Consider the following 24,677-nt stretch of genomic DNA (forward strand, 5'->3'; position numbering starts at 1 on the left):
TGTACGACTGCAGATTTGTAAACAAAAATTTCTCTTTCGTCGCTAGAAGAGATGGATGCTTTGGCGACCCTCCTGTGTCCTGCGTCCCTGTTTTCGCACCTTTCCACGGCACGGCGCTGCCCTACCCGCCGCAAACGGCGTCTCGGACACGCCCGTTAGGCCCACGGCCGTCTCGCAGATGTTTGTCGTGCTTGTACTGTCATATGGGCCACGACCCGAGCGGCAGCGAGCGGCAGTCGAGCAACGGGGATAGGAATGGTGCGAATGCACTGCGAACCACGCAGACACCTGGTGTGAGGCGAGGCGAGGAAGCCCACATCGCTACCAGTGGCGCCCTCCAGCACGACACTGCCACACCCCGCACAGGCCCTCCGCTGGACACCAGGGACAAGATGCGCCCTCCGCTAGTGTCGAAGGCTGCACGCGCCCAGCGAATGACAGGACGTGCAACGAGCAGCAGTGCGTCTCACACACGCGGCGGTGCGCCCGCTAATTCGGCCGTCGCTCCGCTGGGACGCCGGGCGCGCCCCCCGCGCCGTCCTCGAGGAGCTGGCTGTTGCGGAAGGAAGTGCTTTCGTCAAATGCGGCGGAAAACTAACATTTTGTGTATTGGGAGAGAAGCCGAACGCGTATTCTGCCGTGCTCCTACATTACATGAGTGCCAACGGCCATACCATGATGATTGCACCGGTTCTCGTCCGATCACCGAAGTTAAGCATCATTGGGCCCGGTTAGTACTTGGATGGGTGACCGCCTGGGAAACCCGGGTGCTGTTGGCTCCCTTCTTTTTTTTGTTATTATGTCGCTACCCCTGGCAGCCCAATAAAAAAAGAAAGGTGCTGGTGGATCCCTTACATTTTCTCCTTTTTGCATCGCTATCCCTGCCAGCCCTCTTTTCATACTACCTTTCCGTTGTGACAAAGATGCTTCCTTCAGCAATTTAAACGTGCCAAGAAATCCTTGACAATAACGAAACACTACGAATGGACAGATGTGATCTGAAATAAGCCAGGGCCTCCTACTGTTTTGTAGCAGTGCAAAGTTCCAACAAAAAAAAAATTGAAAATAAACGACTGTAATAAACATAAGATACGATATTAATGGCCTCAGCTCGAAGAAGAATGTGCCAAGGAAGATTTCCAAAGAGTCTCTGGAGATAACAAAACAGTACGAACCGACAGATACGTTCTGAAATACGTCAGGGCTTATTGTTTTGTTGCATTGTACGACTGCAGATTTGTAAACAAAAATTTCTCTTTCGTCGCTAGAAGAGATGGATGCTTTGGCGACCCTCCTGTGTCCTGCGTCCCTGTTTTCGCACCTTTCCACGGCACGGCGCTGCCCTACCCGCCGCAAACGGCGTCTCGGACACGCCCGTTAGGCCCACGGCCGTCTCGCAGATGTTTGTCGTGCTTGTACTGTCATATGGGCCACGACCCGAGCGGCAGCGAGCGGCAGTCGAGCAACGGGGATAGGAATGGTGCGAATGCACTGCGAACCACGCAGACACCTGGTGTGAGGCGAGGCGAGGAAGCCCACATCGCTACCAGTGGCGCCCTCCAGCACGACACTGCCACACCCCGCACAGGCCCTCCGCTGGACACCAGGGACAAGATGCGCCCTCCGCTAGTGTCGAAGGCTGCACGCGCCCAGCGAATGACAGGACGTGCAACGAGCAGCAGTGCGTCTCACACACGCGGCGGTGCGCCCGCTAATTCGGCCGTCGCTCCGCTGGGACGCCGGGCGCGCCCCCCGCGCCGTCCTCGAGGAGCTGGCTGTTGCGGAAGGAAGTGCTTTCGTCAAATGCGGCGGAAAACTAACATTTTGTGTATTGGGAGAGAAGCCGAACGCGTATTCTGCCGTGCTCCTACATTACATGAGTGCCAACGGCCATACCATGATGATTGCACCGGTTCTCGTCCGATCACCGAAGTTAAGCATCATTGGGCCCGGTTAGTACTTGGATGGGTGACCGCCTGGGAAACCCGGGTGCTGTTGGCTCCCTTCTTTTTTTTGTTATTATGTCGCTACCCCTGGCAGCCCAATAAAAAAAGAAAGGTGCTGGTGGATCCCTTACATTTTCTCCTTTTTGCATCGCTATCCCTGCCAGCCCTCTTTTCATACTACCTTTCCGTTGTGACAAAGATGCTTCCTTCAGCAATTTAAACGTGCCAAGAAATCCTTGACAATAACGAAACACTACGAATGGACAGATGTGATCTGAAATAAGCCAGGGCCTCCTACTGTTTTGTAGCAGTGCAAAGTTCCAACAAAAAAAAAATTGAAAATAAACGACTGTAATAAACATAAGATACGATATTAATGGCCTCAGCTCGAAGAAGAATGTGCCAAGGAAGATTTCCAAAGAGTCTCTGGAGATAACAAAACAGTACGAACCGACAGATACGTTCTGAAATACGTCAGGGCTTATTGTTTTGTTGCATTGTACGACTGCAGATTTGTAAACAAAAATTTCTCTTTCGTCGCTAGAAGAGATGGATGCTTTGGCGACCCTCCTGTGTCCTGCGTCCCTGTTTTCGCACCTTTCCACGGCACGGCGCTGCCCTACCCGCCGCAAACGGCGTCTCGGACACGCCCGTTAGGCCCACGGCCGTCTCGCAGATGTTTGTCGTGCTTGTACTGTCATATGGGCCACGACCCGAGCGGCAGCGAGCGGCAGTCGAGCAAAGTCGGGACAAGTCGGGACGGGGACAGGGATAGGAATGGTGCGAATGCACTGCGAACTACGCAGACACCTGGTGTGAGGCGAGGCGAGGCGAGGCGAGGAAGCCCACATCGCTACCAGTGGCGCCCTCCAGCACGACACTGCCACACCCCGCACAGGCCCTCCGCTGGACACCAGGGACAAGATGCGCCCTCCGCTAGTGTCGAAGGCTGCACGCGCCCAGCAACACCTCGCTGCTGAGCGCGCTGTACTTCCGTCTGCGACTTGGTCGGCGGCGCCTCGTGTGCCGTCTGTCTTCTGCCTCGCGGCTACATTTCATCAAGTCCGTAAGTAATGGAAAGTTTCTATGATGCTAGTGAAGAGCGTGAAAATAACGTACAATGTGAATTCGATAGTTCCGTTGGCAAACCGTCCGCGTTCGAAATTCATCGTTGGATACTCGAGGAATTGTGTTTATCGACCGATGACGTTCTTGGTGTTCAGTTTGACACTTTTATTAATTCTGTGTTTTTGAAGTTGAAAACTCCGGAATTATGTGATACTGTTGTCAATGTTAATGATGGCGTCCGTAAATTTAGACATCTAGACGGTCGCATTAGTAACGTAAATATTTCTCATGGTGGGTTTGGCCTTCGAAATGTTCGTGTGTTCAACTTGCCTTTTGAAATCCGGAATGACACCATATCTCGTCATTTGCGGCCGTACGGGACCGTGCTATCTGTTACTAAAGAAAAGTGGTCCTCCGCCTATGTTTTTCAAGTTGAAAATGGCGTGAGGAGTGTAAAGATGGTCGTACGTCAACATATTCCGTCCTTCTTGCTAGTTAACGGTCATCGTGCTTTCATAACATATAGTGGTCAACCTCAGACGTGTTCTTTTTGTGGTGCTGTCGGTCATTACCGACAAAACTGCCCTAAACGCAGGCCGCCTGTTCAGTTGCCACGTGAGGATATTTTAGGTGGGCCTAGTTTTGCCTCCGTTGCCGCGACGAGTTTAGGTTCCGCCCCCCCCGCACGTGTGCCACTCGCGGCCGCCCCCCCTGTACCGGCCGCCGCTGACGCCATGGATACGTCTGTTCCCGATAGTGACTCTGTTTCTGTACCTCCTGTTGAGCCCTCTTTGGTCGCGGATGCGACACCTGTACCTATTACTAAAAAACCGGTAGTGGACGATGTTTCACCGGCATCCGTGCCGCTGTCGGCCGTTGTTCCGCATCCTGTCCCGGTTGCGGAACCCGATAAATCGGCGGTTGTTCCAACTCCCGTCCCCGACGGTGTCTCTGCTGCCGGTGATGTTGTTGTTGACAGTGAGGCTTTTACTGCGCCTAAACCCCGTAGAGACCGGAATGTTGCTCGGGCTTCTGGCACACCGCGTTTGCGTAGTGCCAGTAGTTCTGCTTCTTTCGATACGCGTGGTGTTTCGGCCAAAAATCGGAGTCCGTCTCCGGTGGCGCGTTCTCCTGCCCCCCCTCACGCTCAGTCGGTTGGTCAACCGACCTCCCGACAGCCGGCCGCGCGCTCCGGGGCCGATCTCGGCCAGCGCCCGTCTCAGGGAGGGGGCGGCAGGCGCCAGGCGAAAAAGCAGCAATCTTCCCGCACCCAGCCGGAGGGCGCTGTAGTAACTGCCACGCAACAACGTGATATCACGGTTCAACACCTAAAAACATTTTTGAGTCAGCCGTTTTCCGCTGCTGATTCCGACATGGCGGTCGATCCGCCTGTGTCTGTGACGCCCCCACCCTTACCAACAAAACGAAAGGCCGAAGATTCGCACCATCGTCGTGCCCCCCCTTCCACCCACGATTTGGTGCCGGCCTTATCTTCTGATGTCGTAATGCCCGCTGTGGAGCATTCCGTCGCAGGGGATCCCGTCACAGTTTCCGGGACCCCACCGCCCCCGCCCCCCCCTCCTAGTCAATCACGGGCATGGTCGGAGGATGTTGAGGCAGGTGAATCCCATTAGTGCGACTCTTTGTATGTCCTTCCCCCTCCGCGCACGTTGGTATATTTTATTGTGTTTTAAGCGTTTTCATGTTTTTCTGTTATTGTTTTTTTCCCTGTGGTCTACGTGTATATGTTTCACGACTGTAGCCAGTGGAACATTTTAACGGTAAATCTTAATAAGCTGCGAAATCCGCAGAAAGCTACGCTTCTTAAGGATTTTTTGTATGATAATCACTGTCACGTCGCCTTTTTACAAGAGGTGACTTGTGAAGCGCTTTTATATTTGAACGATTTTACTGATTTTATTGTGATTGACAATGTTGCGCCTGATTCTGATACGGGCACTGCCATTTTAGTACGTTCTGGCTTACCTGTTTCTAATGTTGACATTTTACCGACCGGTCGTGCTGTTGCCTGTACCATTTTTGGCATTGTGTTTGTGAATGTGTACGCTCCGTCGGGAAATGTTAAACCGGCCAGGGCTGAATTTTATGGTAGGGATTTATGTCAGCTTTTATCTCGGAATGTCGATACTTTAATCGTCGGGGGTGATTTTAATTGTGTTTTAGACGACAGAGATCAGGAGCCGCGTCCGAACAAATGCCACGAACTGGGTGCTTTGGTCACTAGTTTTCATTTGCTCGACACGTGGCGTGTTTTACACCCCGATTTCACTTATTTCACATATTTTTACGGTGCGGGGCGTAGCCGTCTCGATCGCATCTATGTGTCTAGGCAGTTGTCTGCCCGTATTTGTACTGCTGACGTGACTCCTGTCATATTTTCCGACCACTCCAGCTATTCCTGTCGTCTTTTATTACCTCGTTTGTGTGTTCCTCGTCGTACTAATTTGTGGAAGTTTAATTGTAGTTTACTTAATGACGACCATTTTGTGACTAGTTTTACCCGTATGTGGCAGAGGTTGGTGCGGACTCGCGGCGGTCATAGTAGCACCGTTGAGTGGTGGGTTGCGATCGCTAAGCCGGCGATTCGCAACTTTTTAATCGATTATAGCCGTGAGGCGGCACGCTGGCGCCGGGCGACGGCCCGCTTCCGCCAGGATTGTTTACGCGATTTGGCGTTGCGAGTGACGTCACAGCCCGATTTGTTGCCCACTCTGAAGCGATTTCAAGCTCAGCTTTTAATTGACATGCGTGCCGCTAGTGATGGGGTGACCGTCCGCAGTCAGCCTGCAGGTTTTGTTGCTGGGGAACCTCTGTCCATTTATCATTTAAACCGGGAACGCAAACGCCGCGAACGTTTGCGCATTACTGTTTGGCAGTTGCGGAACGGCTGTCGGACTTCTGTACAGTCGGAAATTGAAAACGATATCTTTGAACATTTTGCATCGCTTTTCCGTGCTGTTGACGTTGATTCCGATACGTTGCGAGATTTCTTGCGGGTTGTTCCACATGTTTTAACTCGCCCGGACAAGCATCTTTTAAATGACGCCTATACGTCTGATGAAGTTTTCGACGCCGTTCGGCGGAGTCCCAAAGGGAAGTCTCCGGGTCCCGATGGGATTCCTGCGGAATTTTATTCGAAATTTTTTCCTCTTTTAAGTGAGATTTTAGTGGATTTAGCGAACGATCTTCGCAATGGTGTGACTGTACCAACTGCTTTTGTGGAGGGGGTTGTGACGCTTGTTCCCAAATCCCGTGCTGTACCTCATATCGATGCTGTCCGTCCGATTACTTTATTAAATGCTGATTACAAGATCGTTACGCGTTGCGTCGCTCAGCGACTTAAAAACGTCTTGCCGACCGTACTTAGTGATCAGCAAACATGTGCGGTCCGAGATCGGAATATCTTTGACGCTATCCTTGCGTACCGAGACTGTATAGGATATGTGAAAAGTGCTCGGCTCCGGACAGCGGCGATTTTATTAGTTGACTTTAAAAATGCTTTTGACCGCATTAGTCATTTTTATTTGCGTCGGGTTATGGTACGCATGGGGTTTGGTTATCTATTTACCCGATTCGTGACGCATTTGTTGCAACCTGCTACTTCCCGTATATGTGTCAATGGTCGTCTCACTCCTGCTTTTCGTGTGGGTCGCTCCGTGCGGCAGGGGTGTCCGCTTTCCATGGCGCTTTTTGCCATTGCGCTGGATCCCCTCCTCCGTTCTATCAGTCAGGAATGTCGCGGCATTCAGATGGGGACTACCAGATTGGTTTGTCGCGCATATGCTGATGACCTTGGCGTATTTATTGAACATATCGACGACGTTGACAGGTTGCATGTTGTTTTGCACAACTTTGGAAAAGCTACGGGGGCGGTTATCAATCCCCGGAAAACTGTGCTTTTGCCGCTCACCGCCCGCGCACGTACCCTGCATAGGGATTGGTTTTGTGTCCAGCAGCAGCCTACCGTTCTTGGGATACTTCTATCTTCGAACCCACAGCAGATGGCAGCCTTGAATTGGCGGCCTACGCTGTATCGGATTCGTGCGGTTGCCAGGATCTATGCGGTCCGGAATGTGGCCCTTCGGGATAAGGTGCATTTGATAAATGTCAATATCTTGGCGAGAGCATGGTACCTTGCGCAGGTTCTCCCGGTTCCCAAGCAGTTGGGGCGCGCCATCCAACAGGCGGTTTACTGGTTTTTATGGAGGGGGGAGATTTTCAAGGTATCGCATGCTGTCTGCACCTTGGACCTGTCCGATGGCGGTTTAGGACTAGTTGATTTTTCCGCCAAATGTGCGGCCCTTTTTTGGAAGCGAACTACTGCTGTTATTCAGAAAGCTCCTTGCGGTCCCACTGCGTTTGTTTGTAATCGTTACCGTCCTCTTTCTGAAGTGGCCCCTGTTTCTGTGTCGCACATCCCGTTCTACCTTTCTTATGTGCGCCGCTACTTTCTTGATAATAGTTACCTGGCGCTTTATGACATCTCCGTCCACACGGTTAGCGCTGTCTACACGGCTTTCCGCGGACCTCCCATTCGCTGCAAGTGGGAGTATCGGTTGCCACGCTGCAACTGGGTGGCAGTGTGGAAAAACCTCGCCAGTGACGTTCTCCCGGCTTCCGTCCACGCGGTGTGGTACAAGGTGGTGCATCGCACCATCCCTACCAACTCCAAACTGCATTCTATTAATCTCATCCCGTTTGGTGGGTGTGACGTGTGTACTGCCGACGACACTATTGAACACCGCTTTGCGTGTGACCGCTTCCGCCGTGTTTGGGAAGTCGCCAGGGACATGATTCGTTTGATTCAGAGGGTGGACACTCGCACTGTTACTGTGGATGCTGTCTTAATTCCGCAGTGTGACGTCTACCCCACCACCAAGCGCAATGCCACGGTGTGGATCCTTGGCCACACGGTTTTTGCTATCTTCTCCCTCAAGTTGTCTACCGATCTGGACTTTCTCACTTATTTATGGACCCAACATACCCAGATTCAGGCATCACCACACTATCGGCGAACTTTTGCTAATTTTTTGCAGGTCGCACTAGCGCATGCTTTTGCGCGGCTTTCCGTACCTGAGTAGCATGGACGTTTTTCTCTTTTCTTTTCTCTTGCCTTTGAGCGACACAATATGAATATGTCTTACTGCGATCTTCCCAAGTTATTCTGGAACGAAAATTGACGTACCTTGAATACCGCACGAAAACAGAAGTCTTTTCAGTTTTTTTCTCTGGCCGTTATTGCCAAACGTCTTGTTTGCCATGTGTGTCCGTCTTATTAGTTTCATTATTAGTTTTTTTTCCGTTTTGGGGCGTGACGGGATTTTTACTGAAGTTTCAGTTCTCAGTCTTGGTGGTGACTGTTTGAGTTTTTTTTCTACATTTTCTCATTTCTTTATTGTGGAGCATTCCAACGTCTCGTCACGTGTCTGTGCTCGACCCTCTTTCACCTTTTGTCGGTGTGGCATTTCACACCGGTGTCCCGCATTTTAGTTATGTTTTACGGTCAATATGAGTGTTGACGGGTGTGGGGGCGACACTGTGGCCAGGCCTCAGGCACATTGACCCCTGCCCTCATTGCCGCCGCCTGCCTGCCACGCTCCTTGCCCGAACGTTTGTCTATCGATGACTTCTCTTTTCCGGTGGATGCTTCGCCCTGGTTGCGTTTTAATTAATTATTTTTTGTGGACAGTCGTCACTGTCGGTTGTTGCGGCGTGAAGCCGTCTTTTCTTTCCTTATATTTTCTCTATCTTGCGTATCAATGGGTAGCATTCTCCCCCTCGTTTCTCACGCATTGGAGGACTATTTCCCTTTTGTTACATGACCAGGACGCCATACTGTCACAATTGCTACATATGCGCCTCGCCGATGACGGCGGTCAATGAACAGTGTCCACCGGTTCACCTCGAGGGAGCCACCAGTACCTTTTATAGCCATTGAAGCTCGCCAAAAGACGGCAATTCATGGAGAGAGTAAAGGCCGGGCTATAAGGGGAGATGGGAGGCCCGTATGTAAAAAAAAAGAAAAAAAAAAAAAAAAAAAAAAAAAAGGTGCTGTTGGCTCCCTTCTTTTTTTTGTTATTATGTCGCTACCCCTGGCAGCCCAATAAAAAAAGAAAGGTGCTGTTGGATCCCTTACATTTTCTCCTTTTTGCATCGCTACCCCTGCCAGCCCTCTTTTCATACTACCTTTCCGTTGTGACAAAGATGCTTCCTTCAGCAATTTAAACGTGCCAAGAAATCCTTGACAATAACGAAACACTACGAATGGACAGATGTGATCTGAAATAAGCCAGGGCCTCCTACTGTTTCGTAGCAGTGCAAAGTTCCAACAAAAAAAAAATTGAAAATAAACGACTGTAATAAACATAAGATACGATATTAATGGCCTCAGCTCGAAGAAGAATGTGCCAAGGAAGATTTCCAAAGAGTCTCTGGAGATAACAAAACAGTACGAACCGACAGATACGTTCTGAAATACGTCAGGGCTTATTGTTTTGTTGCATTGTACGACTGCAGATTTGTAAACAAAAATTTCTCTTTCGTCGCTAGAAGAGATGGATGCTTTGGCGACCCTCCTGTGTCCTGCGTCCCTGTTTTCGCACCTTTCCACGGCACGGCGCTGCCCTACCCGCCGCAAACGGCGTCTCGGACACGCCCGTTAGGCCCACGGCCGTCTCGCAGATGTTTGTCGTGCTTGTACTGTCATATGGGCCACGACCCGAGCGGCAGCGAGCGGCAGTCGAGCAACGGGGATAGGAATGGTGCGAATGCACTGCGAACCACGCAGACACCTGGTGTGAGGCGAGGCGAGGAAGCCCACATCGCTACCAGTGGCGCCCTCCAGCACGACACTGCCACACCCCGCACAGGCCCTCCGCTGGACACCAGGGACAAGATGCGCCCTCCGCTAGTGTCGAAGGCTGCACGCGCCCAGCGAATGACAGGACGTGCAACGAGCAGCAGTGCGTCTCACACACGCGGCGGTGCGCCCGCTAATTCGGCCGTCGCTCCGCTGGGACGCCGGGCGCGCCCCCCGCGCCGTCCTCGAGGAGCTGGCTGTTGCGGAAGGAAGTGCTTTCGTCAAATGCGGCGGAAAACTAACATTTTGTGTATTGGGAGAGAAGCCGAACGCGTATTCTGCCGTGCTCCTACATTACATGAGTGCCAACGGCCATACCATGATGATTGCACCGGTTCTCGTCCGATCACCGAAGTTAAGCATCATTGGGCCCGGTTAGTACTTGGATGGGTGACCGCCTGGGAAACCCGGGTGCTGTTGGCTCCCTTCTTTTTTTTGTTATTATGTCGCTACCCCTGGCAGCCCAATAAAAAAAGAAAGGTGCTGGTGGATCCCTTACATTTTCTCCTTTTTGCATCGCTATCCCTGCCAGCCCTCTTTTCATACTACCTTTCCGTTGTGACAAAGATGCTTCCTTCAGCAATTTAAACGTGCCAAGAAATCCTTGACAATAACGAAACACTACGAATGGACAGATGTGATCTGAAATAAGCCAGGGCCTCCTACTGTTTCGTAGCAGTGCAAAGTTCCAACAAAAAAAAATTGAAAATAAACGACTGTAATAAACATAAGATACGATATTAATGGCCTCAGCTCGAAGAAGAATGTGCCAAGGAAGATTTCCAAAGAGTCTCTGGAGATAACAAAACAGTACGAACCGACAGATACGTTCTGAAATACGTCAGGGCTTATTGTTTTGTTGCATTGTACGACTGCAGATTTGTAAACAAAAATTTCTCTTTCGTCGCTAGAAGAGATGGATGCTTTGGCGACCCTCCTGTGTCCTGCGTCCCTGTTTTCGCACCTTTCCACGGCACGGCGCTGCCCTACCCGCCGCAAACGGCGTCTCGGACACGCCCGTTAGGCCCACGGCCGTCTCGCAGATGTTTGTCGTGCTTGTACTGTCATATGGGCCACGACCCGAGCGGCAGCGAGCGGCAGTCGAGCAACGGGGATAGGAATGGTGCGAATGCACTGCGAACCACGCAGACACCTGGTGTGAGGCGAGGCGAGGAAGCCCACATCGCTACCAGTGGCGCCCTCCAGCACGACACTGCCACACCCCGCACAGGCCCTCCGCTGGACACCAGGGACAAGATGCGCCCTCCGCTAGTGTCGAAGGCTGCACGCGCCCAGCGAATGACAGGACGTGCAACGAGCAGCAGTGCGTCTCACACACGCGGCGGTGCGCCCGCTAATTCGGCCGTCGCTCCGCTGGGACGCCGGGCGCGCCCCCCGCGCCGTCCTCGAGGAGCTGGCTGTTGCGGAAGGAAGTGCTTTCGTCAAATGCGGCGGAAAACTAACATTTTGTGTATTGGGAGAGAAGCCGAACGCGTATTCTGCCGTGCTCCTACATTACATGAGTGCCAACGGCCATACCATGATGATTGCACCGGTTCTCGTCCGATCACCGAAGTTAAGCATCATTGGGCCCGGTTAGTAATTGGATGGGTGACCGCCTGGGAAACCCGGGTGCTGTTGGCTCCCTTCTTTTTTTTGTTATTATGTCGCTACCCCTGGCAGCCCAATAAAAAAAGAAAGGTGCTGTTGGATCCCTTACATTTTCTCCTTTTTGCATCGCTACCCCTGCCAGCCCTCTTTTCATACTACCTTTCCGTTGTGACAAAGATGCTTCCTTCAGCAATTTAAACGTGCCAAGAAATCCTTGACAATAACGAAACACTACGAATGGACAGATGTGATCTGAAATAAGCCAGGGCCTCCTACTGTTTCGTAGCAGTGCAAAGTTCCAACAAAAAAAAATTGAAAATAAACGACTGTAATAAACATAAGATACGATATTAATGGCCTCAGCTCGAAGAAGAATGTGCCAAGGAAGATTTCCAAAGAGTCTCTGGAGATAACAAAACAGTACGAACCGACAGATACGTTCTGAAATACGTCAGGGCTTATTGTTTTGTTGCATTGTACGACTGCAGATTTGTAAACAAAAATTTCTCTTTCGTCGCTAGAAGAGATGGATGCTTTGGCGACCCTCCTGTGTCCTGCGTCCCTGTTTTCGCACCTTTCCACGGCACGGCGCTGCCCTACCCGCCGCAAACGGCGTCTCGGACACGCCCGTTAGGCCCACGGCCGTCTCGCAGATGTTTGTCGTGCTTGTACTGTCATATGGGCCACGACCCGAGCGGCAGCGAGCGGCAGTCGAGCAACGGGGATAGGAATGGTGCGAATGCACTGCGAACCACGCAGACACCTGATGTGAGGCGAGGCGAGGAAGCCCACATCGCTACCAGTGGCGCCCTCCAGCACGACACTGCCACACCCCGCACAGGCCCTCCGCTGGACACCAGGGACAAGATGCGCCCTCCGCTAGTGTCGAAGGCTGCACGCGCCCAGCAACACCTCGCTGCTGAGCGCGCTGTACTTCCGTCTGCGACTTGGTCGGCGGCGCCTCGTGTGCCGTCTGTCTTCTGCCTCGCGGCTACATTTCATCAAGTCCGTAAGTAATGGAAAGTTTCTATGATGCTAGTGAAGAGCGTGAAAATAACGTACAATGTGAATTCGATAGTTCCGTTGGCAAACCGTCCGCGTTCGAAATCCATCGTTGGATACTCGAGGAATTGTGTTTATCGACCGATGACGTTCTTGGTGTTCAGTTTGACACTTTTATTAATTCTGTGTTTTTGAAGTTGAAAACTCCGGAATTATGTGATACTGTTGTCAATGTTAATGATGGCGTCCGTAAATTTAGACATCTAGACGGTCGCATTAGTAACGTAAATATTTCTCATGGTGGGTTTGGCCTTCGCAATGTTCGTGTGTTCAACTTGCCTTTTGAAATCCGGAATGACACCATATCTCGTCATTTGCGGCCGTACGGGACCGTGCTATCTGTTACTAAAGAAAAGTGGTCCTCCGCCTATGTTTTTCAAGTTGAAAATGGCGTGAGGAGTGTAAAGATGGTCGTACGTCAACATATTCCATCCTTCTTGCTAGTTAACGGTCATCGTGCTTTCATAACATATAGTGGTCAACCTCAGACGTGTTCTTTTTGTGGTGCTGTCGGTCATTACCGACAAAACTGCCCTAAACGCAGGCCGCCTGTTCAGTTGCCACGTGAGGATATTTTAGGTGGGCCTAGTTTTGCCTCCGTTGCCGCGACGAGTTTAGGTTCCGCCCCCCCCCCCCGCACGTGTGCCACTCGCGGCCGCCCCTCCTGTACCGGCCGCCGCTGACGCCATGGATACGTCTGTTCTCGATAGTGACTCTGTTTCTGTACCTCCTGTTGAGCCCTCTTTGGTCGCGGATGCGACACGTGTACCTATTACTAAAAAACCGGTAGTGGACGATGTTTCACCGGCATCCGTGCCGCTGTCGGCCGTTGTTCCGCATCCTGTCCCGGTTGCGGAACCCGATAAATCGGCGGTTGTTCCAACTCCCGTCCCCGACAGTGTCTCTGCTGCCAGTGATGTTGTTGTTGACAGTGAGGCTTTTACTGCGCCTAAACCCCGTAGAGACCGGAATGTTGCTCGGGCTTCTGGCACACCGCGTTTGCGTAGTGCCAGTAGTTCTGCTTCTTTCGATACGCGTGGTGTTTCGGCCAAAAATCGGAGTCCGTCTCCGGTGGCGCGTTCTCCTGCCCCCCCTCACGCTCAGTCGGTTGGTCAACCGACCTCCCGACAGCCGGCCGCGCGCTCCGGGGCCGATCTCGGCCAGCGCCCGTCTCAGGGAGGGGGCGGCAGGCGCCAGGCGAAAAAGCAGCAATCTTCCCGCACCCAGCCGGAGGGTGCTGTAGTAACTGCCACGCAACAACGTGATATCACGGTTCAACACCTAAAAACATTTTTGAGTCAGCCGTTTTCCGCTGCTGATTCCGACATGGCGGTAGATCCGCCTGTGTCTGTGACACCCCCCCCCTTACCAACAAAACGAAAGGCCGAAGATTCGCACCATCGTCGTGCCCCCCCTTCCACCCACGATTTGGTGCCGGCCTTATCTTCTGATGTCGTAATGCCCGCTGTGGAGCATTCCGTCGCAGGGGATCCCGTCACAGTTTCCGGGACCCCACCGCCCCCGCCCCCCCCCTCCTAGTCAATCACCGGCATGGTCGGAGGATGTTGAGGCAGGTGATTCCCATTAGTGCGACTCTTTATATGTCCTTCCCCCTCCACGCACGTTGGTATATTTTATTGTGTTTTAAGCGTTTTCATGTTTTTCTGTTAATGTTTTTTTCCTGTGTTCTACGTGTATATGTTTCACGATTGTAGCCAGTGGAACATTTTAACGGTAAATCTTAATAAGCTGCGAAATCCGCAGAAAGCTGCGCTTCTTAAGGATTTTTTGTATGATAATCACTGTCACGTCGCCTTTTTACAAGAGGTGACTTGTGAAGCGCTTTTATATTTGAACGATTTTACTGATTTTATTGTGATTGACAATGTTGCGCCTGATTCTGATACGGGCACTGCCATTTTAGTACGTTCTGGCTTACCTGTTTCTAATGTTGACATTTTACCGACCGGTCGTGCTGTTGCCTGTACCATTTTTGGCATTGTGTTTGTGAATGTGTACGCTCCGTCGGGAAATGTTAAACCGGCCAGGGCTGAATTTTATGGTAGGGATTTATGTCAGCTTTTATCTCGGAATGTCGATACTTTAATCGTCGGGGGTGATTTTAATTGTGTTTTAGACGACAGAGATCAGGAGCCGCGTCCGAACAAATGCCACGAACTGGGTGCTTTGGTCACTAGTTTTCATTTGCTCGACACGTGGCGTGTTTTACACCCCGATTTCACTTATTTCACATATTTTTACGGTGCGGGGCGTAGCCGTCTCGATCGCATCTATGTGTCTAGGCAGTTGTCTGCCCGTATTTGTACTGCTGACGTGACTCCTGTCATATTTTCCGACCACTCCAGCTATTCCTGTCGTCTTTTATTACCTCGTTTGTGTGTTCCTCGTCGTACTAATTTGTGGAAGTTTAATTGTAGTTTACTTAATGACGACCATTTTGTGACTAGTTTTACCCGTATGTGGCAGAGGTTGGTGCGGACTCGCGGCGGTCATAGTAGCACCGTTGAGTGGTGGGTTGCGATCGCTAAGCCGGCGATTCGCAACTTTTTAATCGATTATAGCCGTGAGGCGGCACGCTGGCGCCGGGCGACGGCCCGCTTCCGCCAGGATTGTTTACGCGATTTGGCGTTGCGAGTGACGTCACAGCCCGATTTGTTGCCCACTCTGAAGCGATTTCAAGCTCAGCTTTTAATTGACATGCGTGCCGCTAGTGATGGGGTGACCGTCCGCAGTCAGCCTGCAGGTTTTGTTGCTGGGGAACCTCTGTCCATTTATCATTTAAACCGGGAACGCAAACGCCGCGAACGTTTGCGCATTACTGTTTGGCAGTTGCGGAACGGCTGTCGGACTTCTGTACAGTCGGAAATTGAAAACGATATCTTTGAACATTTTGCATCGCTTTTCCGTGCTGTTGACGTTGATTCCGATGCGTTGCGAGATTTCTTGCGGGTTGTTCCACATGTTTTAACTCGCCCGGACAGGCATCTTTTAAATGACGCCTATACGTCTGATGAAGTTTTCGACGCCGTTCGGCGGAGTCCCAAAGGGAAGTCTCCGGGTCCCGATGGGATTCCTGCGGAATTTTATTCGAAATTTTTTCCTCTTTTAAGTGAGATTTTAGTGGATTTAGCGAACGATCTTCGCAATGGTGTGACTGTACCAACTGCTTTTGTGGAGGGGGTTGTGACGCTTGTTCCCAAATCCCGTGCTGTACCTCATATCGATGCTGTCCGTCCGATTACTTTATTAAATGCTGATTACAAGATCGTTACGCGTTGCGTCGCTCAGCGACTTAAAAACGTCTTGCCGACCGTACTTAGTGATCAGCAAACATGTGCGGTCCGAGATCGGAATATCTTTGACGCTATCCTTGCGTACCGAGACTGTATAGGATATGTGAAAAGTGCTCGGCTCCGGACAGCGGCGATTTTATTAGTTGACTTTAAAAATGCTTTTGACCGCATTAGTCATTTTTATTTGCGTCGGGTTATGGTACGCATGGGGTTTGGTTATCTATTTACCCGATTCGTGACGCATTTGTTGCAACCTGCTACTTCCCGTATATGTGTCAATGGCCGTCTCACTCCTGCTTTTCGTGTGGGTCGCTCCGTGCGGCAGGGGTGTCCGCTTTCCATGGCGCTTTTTGCCATTGCGCTGGATCCCCTCCTCCGTTCTATCAGTCAGGAATGTCGCGGCATTCAGATGGGGACTACCAGATTGGTTTGTCGCGCATATGCTGATGACCTTGGCGTATTTATTGAACATATCGACGACGTTGACAGGTTGCATGTTGTTTTGCACAACTTTGGAAAAGCTACGGGGGCGGTTATCAATCCCCGGAAAACTGTGCTTTTGCCGCTCACCGCCCGCGCACGTACCCTGCATAGGGATTGGTTTTGTGTCCAGCAGCAGCCTACCGTTCTTGGGATACTTCTATCTTCGAACCCACAGCAGATGGCAGCCTTGAATTGGCGGCCTACGCTGTATCGGATTCGTGCGGTTGCCAGGATCTATGCGGTCCGGAATGTGGCCCTTCGGGATAAGGTGCATTTGATAAATGTCAATATCTTGGCGAGAGCATGGTACCTTGCGCAGGTTCTCCCGGTTCCCAAGCAGTTGGGGCGCGCCATCCAACAGGCGGTTTACTGGTTTTTATGGAGGGGGGAGATTTTCAAGGTATCGCATGCTGTCTGCACCTTGGACCTGTCCGATGGCGGTTTAGGACTAGTTGATTTTTCCGCCAAATGTGCGGCCCTTTTTTGGAAGCGAACTACTGCTGTTATTCAGAAAGCTCCTTGCGGTCCCACTGCGTTTGTTTTTAATCGTTACCGTCCTCTTTCTGAAGTGGCCCCTGTTTCTGTGTCGCACATCCCGTTCTACCTTTCTTATGTGCGCCGCTACTTTCTTGATAATAGTTACCTGGCGCTTTATGACATCTCCGTCCACACGGTTAGCGCTGTCTACACGGCTTTCCGCGGACCTCCCATTCGCTGCAAGTGGGAGTATCGGTTGCCACGCTGCAACTGGGTGGCAGTGTGGAAAAACCTCGCCAGTGACGTTCTCCCGGCTTCCGTCCACGCGGTGTGGTACAAGGTGGTGCATCGCACCATCCCTACCAACTCCAAACTGCATTCTATTAATCTCATCCCGTTTGGTGGGTGTGACGTGTGTACTGCCGACGACACTATTGAACACCGCTTTGCGTGTGACCGCTTCCGCCGTGTTTGGGAAGTCGCCAGGGACATGATTCGTTTGATTCAGAGGGTAGACACTCGCACTGTTACTGTGGATGCTGTCTTAATTCCGCAGTGTGACGTCTACCCCACCACCAAGCGCAATGCCACGGTGTGGATCCTTGGCCACACGGTTTTTGCTATCTTCTCCCTCAAGTTGTCTACCGATCTGGACTTTCTCACTTATTTATGGACCCAACATACCCAGATTCAGGCATCACCACACTATCGGCGAACTTTTGCTAATTTTTTGCAGGTCGCACTAGCGCATGCTTTTGCGCGGCTTTCCGTACCTGAGTAGCATGGACGTTTTTCTCTTCTCTTTTCTCTTGCCTTTGAGCGACACAATATGAATATGTCTTACTGCGATCTTCCCAAGTTATTCTGGAACGAAAATTGACGTACCTTGAATACCGCACGAAAACAGAAGTCTTTTCAGTTTTTTTCTCTGGCCGTTATTGCCAAACGTCTTGTTTGCCATGTGTGTCCGTATTATTAGTTTCATTATTAGTTTTTTTTCCGTTTTGGGGCGTGACGGGATTTTTACTGAAGTTTCAGTTCTCAGTCTTGGTGGTGACTGTTTGAGTTTTTTTTCTACATTTTCTCATTTCTTTATTGTGGAGCATTCCAACGTCTCGTCACGTGTCTGTGCTCGACCCTCTTTCACCTTTTGTCGGTGTGGCATTTCACACCGGTGTCCCGCATTTTAGTTTTGTTTTACGGTCAATATGAGTGTTGACCGGTGTGGGGGCGACACTGTGGCCAGGCCTCAGGCACATTGACCCCTGCCCTCATTGCCGCCGCCTGCCTGCCACGCTCCTTGCCCGAACGTTTGTCTATCGATGACTTTTCTTTTCCGGTGGATGCTTCGCCCTGGTTGCGTTTTAATTAATTATTTTTTGTGGACAGTCGTCACTGTCGGTTGTTGCGGCGTGAAGCCGTCTTTTCTTTCCTTATATTTTCTCTATCTTGCGTATCAATGGGTAGCATTCTCCCCCTCGTTTCTCACGCATTGGAGGACTATTTCCCTTTTGTTACATGACCAGGACGCCATACTGTCACAATTGCTACATCTGCGCCTCGCCGATGACGGCGGTCATTGAACAGTGTCCACCGGTTCACATCGAGGGAGCCACCAGTACCTTTTATAGCCATTGAAGCTCGCCAAAAGACGGCAATTCATGGAGAGAGTAAAGGCCGGGCTATAAGGGGAGATGGGAGGCCCGCTAATAAAAAAAAAAAAAAAAAAAAAGGTGCTGTTGGCTCCCTTCTTTTTTTTGTTATTATGTCGCTACCCCTGGCAGCCCAATAAAAAAAGAAAGGTGCTGTTGGATCCCTTACATTTTCTCCTTTTTGCATCGCTACCCCTGCCAGCCCTCTTTTCATACTACCTTTCCGTTGTGACAAAGATGCTTCCTTCAGCAATTTAAACGTGCCAAGAAATCCTTGACAATAACGAAACACTACGAATGGACAGATGTGATCTGAAATAAGCCAGGGCCTCCTACTGTTTCGTAGCAGTGCAAAGTTCCAACAAAAAAAAATTGAAAATAAACGACTGTAATAAACATAAGATACGATATTAATGGCCTCAGCTCGAAGAAGAATGTGCCAAGGAAGATTTCCAAAGAGTCTCTGGAGATAACAAAACAGTACGAACCGACAGATACGTTCTGAAATACGTCAGGGCTTATTGTTTTGTTGCATTGTACGACTGCAGATTTGTAAACAAAAATTTCTCTTTCGTCGCTAGAAGAGATGGATGCTTTGGCGACCCTCCTGTGTCCTGCGTCCCTGTTTTCGCACCTTTCCACGGCACGGCGCTGCCCTACCCGCCGCAAACGGCGTCTCGGACACGCCCGTTAGGCCCACGGCCGTCTCGCAGATGTTTGTCGTGCTTGTACTGTCATATGGGCCACGACCCGAGCGGCAGCGAGCGGCAGTCGAGCAACGGGGATAGGAATGGTGCGAATGCACTGCGAACCACGCAGACACCTGGTGTGAGGCGAGGCGAGGAAGCCCACATCGCTACCAGTGGCGCCCTCCAGCACGACACTGCCACACCCCGCACAGGCCCTCCGCTGGACACCAGGGACAAGATGCGCCCTCCGCTAGTGTCGAAGGCTGCACGCGCCCAGCGAATGACAGGACGTGCAACGAGCAGCAGTGCGTCTCACACACGCGGCGGTGCGCCCGCTAATTCGGCCGTCGCTCCGCTGGGACGCCGGGCGAGCCCCCCGCGCCGTCCTCGAGGAGCTGGCTGTTGCGGAAGGAAGTGCTTTCGTCAAATGCGGCGGAAAACTAACATTTTGTGTATTGGGAGAGAAGCCGAACGCGTATTCTGCCGTGCTCCTACATTACATGAGTGCCAACGGCCATACCATGATGATTGCACCGGTTCTCGTCCGATCACCGAAGTTAAGCATCATTGGGCCCGGTTAGTAATTGGATGGGTGACCGCCTGGGAAACCCGGGTGCTGTTGGCTCCCTTCTTTTTTTTGTTATTATGTCGCTACCCCTGGCAGCCCAATAAAAAAAGAAAGGTGCTGTTGGATCCCTTACATTTTCTCCTTTTTGCATCGCTACCCCTGCCAGCCCTCTTTTCATACTACCTTTCCGTTGTGACAAAGATGCTTCCTTCAGCAATTTAAACGTGCCAAGAAATCCTTGACAATAACGAAACACTACGAATGGACAGATGTGATCTGAAATAAGCCAGGGCCTCCTACTGTTTCGTAGCAGTGCAAAGTTCCAACAAAAAAAAATTGAAAATAAACGACTGTAATAAACATAAGATACGATATTAATGGCCTCAGCTCGAAGAAGAATGTGCCAAGGAAGATTTCCAAAGAGTCTCTGGAGATAACAAAACAGTACGAACCGACAGATACGTTCTGAAATACGTCAGGGCTTATTGTTTTGTTGCATTGTACTACTGCAGATTTGTAAACAAAAATTTCTCTTTCGTCGCTAGAAGAGATGGATGCTTTGGCGACCCTCCTGTGTCCTGCGTCCCTGTTTTCGCACCTTTCCACGGCACGGCGCTGCCCTACCCGCCGCAAACGGCGTCTCGGACACGCCCGTTAGGCCCACGGCCGTCTCGCAGATGTTTGTCGTGCTTGTATTGTCATATGGGCCACGACCCGAGCGGCAGCGAGCGGCAGTCGAGCAACGGGGATAGGAATGGTGCGAATGCACTGCGAACCACGCAGACACCTGGTGTGAGGCGAGGCGAGGAAGCCCACATCGCTACCAGTGGCGCCCTCCAGCACGACACTGCCACACCCCGCACAGGCCCTCCGCTGGACACCAGGGACAAGATGCGCCCTCCGCTAGTGTCGAAGGCTGCACGCGCCCAGCGAATAACAGGACGTGCAACGAGCAGCAGTGCGTCTCACACACGCGGCGGTGCGCCCGCTAATTCGGCCGTCGCTCCGCTGGGACGCCGGGCGCGCCCCCCGCGCCGTCCTCGAGGAGCTGGCTGTTGCGGAAGGAAGTGCTTTCGTCAAATGCGGCGGTAAACTAACATTTTGTGTATTGGGAGAGAAGCCGAACGCGTATTCTGCCGTGCTCCTACATTACATGAGTGCCAACGGCCATACCATGATGATTGCACCGGTTCTCGTCCGATCACCGAAGTTAAGCATCATTGGGCCTGGTTAGTACTTGGATGGGTGACCGCCTGGGAAACCCGGGTGCTGTTGGCTCCCTTCTTTTTTTTGTTATTATGTCGCTACCCCTGGCAGCCCAATAAAAAAAGAAAGGTGCTGTTGGATCCCTTACATTTTCTCCTTTTTGCATCGCTACCCCTGCCAGCCCTCTTTTCATACTACCTTTCCGTTGTGACAAAGATGCTTCCTTCAGCAATTTAAACGTGCCAAGAAATCCTTGACAATAACGAAACACTACGAATGGACAGATGTGATCTGAAATAAGCCAGGGCCTCCTACTGTTTCGTAGCAGTGCAAAGTTCCAACAAAAAAAAATTGAAAATAAACGACTGTAATAAACATAAGATACGATATTAATGGCCTCAGCTCGAAGAAGAATGTGCCAAGGAAGATTTCCAAAGAGTCTCTGGAGATAACAAAACAGTACGAACCGACAGATACGTTCTGAAATACGTCAGGGCTTATTGTTTTGTTGCATTGTACGACTGCAGATTTGTAAACAAAAATTTCTCTTTCGTCGCTAGAAGAGATGGATGCTTTGGCGACCCTCCTGTGTCCTGCGTCCCTGTTTTCGCACCTTTCCACGGCACGGCGCTGCCCTACCCGCCGCAAACGGCGTCTCGGACACGCCCGTTAGGCCCACGGCCGTCTCGCAGATGTTTGTCGTGCTTGTACTGTCATATGGGCCACGACCCGAGCGGCAGCGAGCGGCAGTCGAGCAACGGGGATAGGAATGGTGCGAATGCACTGCGAACCACGCAGACACCTGGTGTGAGGCGAGGCGAGGAAGCCCACATCGCTACCAGTGGCGCCCTCCAGCACGACACTGCCACACCCCGCACAGGCCCTCCGCTGGACACCAGGGACAAGATGCGCCCTCCGCTAGTGTCGAAGGCTGCACGCGCCCAGCAACACCTCGCTGCTGAGCGCGCTGTACTTCCGTCTGCGACTTGGTCGGCGGCGCCTCGTGTGCCGTCTGTATTCTGCCTCGCGGCTACATTTCATCAAGTCCGTAAGTAATGGAAAGTTTCTATGATGCTAGTGAAGAGCGTGAAAATAACGTACAATGTGAATTCGATAGTTCCGTTGGCAAACCGTCCGCGTTCGAAATTCATCGTTGGATACTCGAGGAATTGTGTTTATCGACCGATGACGTTCTTGGTGTTCAGTTTGACACTTTTATTAATTCTGTGTTTTTGAAGTTGAAAACTCCGGAATTATGTGATACTGTTGTCAATGTTAATGATGGCGTCCGTAAATTTAGACATCTAGACGGTCGCATTAGTAACGTAAATATTTCTCATGGTGGGTTTGGCCTTCGAAATGTTCGTGTGTTCAACTTGCCTTTTGAAATCCGGAATGACACAATATCTCGTCATTTGCGGCCGTACGGGACCGTCCTATCTGTTACTAAAGAAAAGTGGTCCTCCGCCTATGTTTTTCAAGTTGAAAATGGCGTGAGGAGTGTCAAGATGGTCGTACGTCAACATATTCCGTCCTTCTTGCTAGTTAACGGTCATCGTGCTTTCATAACATATAGTGGTCAACCTCAGACGTGTTCTTTTTGTGGTGCTGTCGGTCATTACCGACAAAACTGCCCTAAACGCAGGCCGCCTGTTCAGTTGCCACGTGAGGATATTTTAGGTGGGCCTAGTTTTGCCTCTGTTGCCGCGACGAGTTTAGGTTCCGCCCCCCCCGCACGTGTGCCACTCGCGGCCGCCCCCCCTGTACCGGCCGCCGCTGACGCCATGGATACGTCTGTTCCCGATAGTGACTCTGTTTCTGTACCCCTTGTTGAGCCCTCTTTGGTCGCGGATGTGACAACTGTACCTATTACTAAAAAACCGGTAGTGGACGATGTTTCACCGGAATCCGTGCCGCTGTCGGCCGTTGTTCCGCATCCTGTCCCGGTTGCGGAACCCGATAAATCGGCGGTTGTTCCAACTCCCGTCGCCGACAGTGTCTCTGCTGCCGGTGATGTTGTTGTTGACAGTGAGGCTTTTACTGCGCCTAAACCCCGTCGAGACCGGAATGTTGCTCGGGCTTCTGGCACACCGCGTTTGCGTAGTGCCAGTAGTTCTGCTTCTTTCGATACGCGTGGTGTTTCGGCCAAAAATCGGAGTTCGTCTCCGGTGGCGCGTTCTCCTGCCCCCCCTCACGCTCAGTCGGTTGGTCAACCGACCTCCCGACAGCCGGCCGCGCGCTCCGGGGCCGATCTCGGCCAGCGCCCGTCTCAGGGAGGGGGCGGCAGGCGCCAGGCGAAAAAGCAGCAATCTTCCCGCACCCAGCCGGAGGGTGCTGTAGTAACTGCCACGCAACAACGTGATATCACGGTTCAACACCTAAAAACATTTTTGAGTCAGCCGTTTTCCGCTGCTGATTCCGACATGGCGGTAGATCCGCCTGTGTCTGTGACACCCCCCCCCTTACCAACAAAACGAAAGGCCGAAGATTCGCACCATCGTCGTGCCCCCCCTTCCACCCACGATTTGGTGCCGGCTTTATCTTCTGATGTCGTAATGCCCGCTGTGGAGCATTCCGTCGCAGGGGATCCCGTCACAGTTTCCGGGACCCCACCGCCCCCGCCCCTCCCTCCTAGTCAATCACGGGCATGGTCGGAGGATGTTGAGGCAGGTGATTCCCATTAGTGCGACTCTTTATATGTCCTTCCCCCTCCACGCACGTTGGTATATTTTATTGTGTTTTAAGCGTTTTCATGTTATTCTGTTATTGTTTTTTTCCTGTGTTCTACGTGTATATGTTTCACGATTGTAGCCAGTGGAACATTTTAACGGTAAATCTTAATAAGCTGCGAAATCCGCAGAAAGCTGCGCTTCTTAAGGATTTTTTGTATGATAATCACTGTCACGTCGCCTTTTTACAAGAGGTGACTTGTGAAGCGCTTTTATATTTGAACGATTTTACTGATTTTATTGTGATTGACAATGTTGCGCCTGATTCTGATACGGGCACTGCCATTTTAGTACGTTCTGGCTTACCTGTTTCTAATGTTGACATTTTACCGACCGGTCGTGCTGTTGCCTGTACCATTTTTGGCATTGTGTTTGTGAATGTGTACGCTCCGTCGGGAAATGTTAAACCGGCCAGGGCTGAATTTTATGGTAGGGATTTATGTCAGCTTTTATCTCGGAATGTCGATACTTTAATCGTCGGGGGTGATTTTAATTGTGTTTTAGACGACAGAGATCAGGAGCCGCGTCCGAACAAATGCCACGAACTGGGTGCTTTGGTCACTAGTTTTCATTTGCTCGACACGTGGCGTGTTTTACACCCCGATTTCACTTATTTCACATATTTTTATGGTGCGGGGCGTAGCCGTCTCGATCGTATCTATGTGTCTAGGCAGTTGTCTGCCCGTATTTGTACTGCTGACGTGACTCCTGTCATATTTTCCGACCACTCCAGCTATTCCTGTCGTCTTTTATTACCTCGTTTGTGTGTTCCTCGTCGTACTAATTTGTGGAAGTTTAATTGTAGTTTACTTAATGACGACCATTTTGTGACTAGTTTTACCCGTATGTGGCAGAGGTTGGTGCGGACTCGCGGCGGTCATAGTAGCACCATTGAGTGGTGGGTTGCGATCGCTAAGCCGGCGATTCGCAACTTTTTAATCGATTATAGCCGTGAGGCGGCACGCTGGCGCCGGGCGACGGCACGCTTCCGC

At 51.3% G+C, this 24,677-nt stretch overlaps 6 non-coding genes across 6 annotated transcripts; all 6 read left to right on the forward strand.

The window, feature by feature from the left end:
- Positions 1-660: 660 nt before the first annotated feature.
- On the forward strand, positions 661-779 carry LOC124608114. Its single transcript, XR_006978875.1, has one exon. It is a non-coding gene; the product is annotated as a 5S ribosomal RNA (ribosomal RNA).
- Positions 780-1,882: 1,103 nt separating this feature from the next.
- Positions 1,883-2,001, forward strand: LOC124608598. The gene has a single exon (XR_006979216.1). It is a non-coding gene; the product is annotated as a 5S ribosomal RNA (ribosomal RNA).
- An 8,197-nt stretch (positions 2,002-10,198) lies between these two features.
- LOC124607645 lies at positions 10,199-10,317 on the forward strand. The gene has a single exon (XR_006978843.1). It is a non-coding gene; the product is annotated as a 5S ribosomal RNA (ribosomal RNA).
- Positions 10,318-11,419: 1,102 nt separating this feature from the next.
- LOC124608096 lies at positions 11,420-11,538 on the forward strand. Its single transcript, XR_006978873.1, has one exon. It is a non-coding gene; the product is annotated as a 5S ribosomal RNA (ribosomal RNA).
- An 8,150-nt stretch (positions 11,539-19,688) lies between these two features.
- Positions 19,689-19,807, forward strand: LOC124608108. The gene has a single exon (XR_006978874.1). It is a non-coding gene; the product is annotated as a 5S ribosomal RNA (ribosomal RNA).
- Positions 19,808-20,909: 1,102 nt separating this feature from the next.
- LOC124607518 lies at positions 20,910-21,028 on the forward strand. Its single transcript, XR_006978842.1, has one exon. It is a non-coding gene; the product is annotated as a 5S ribosomal RNA (ribosomal RNA).
- The last annotated feature ends 3,649 nt before the right edge of the window (positions 21,029-24,677 follow it).

This window comes from Schistocerca americana, chromosome 3, assembly GCF_021461395.2.
Source record: "Schistocerca americana isolate TAMUIC-IGC-003095 chromosome 3, iqSchAmer2.1, whole genome shotgun sequence".
In the NCBI taxonomy this organism is placed as follows: domain Eukaryota; kingdom Metazoa; phylum Arthropoda; class Insecta; order Orthoptera; family Acrididae; genus Schistocerca; species Schistocerca americana.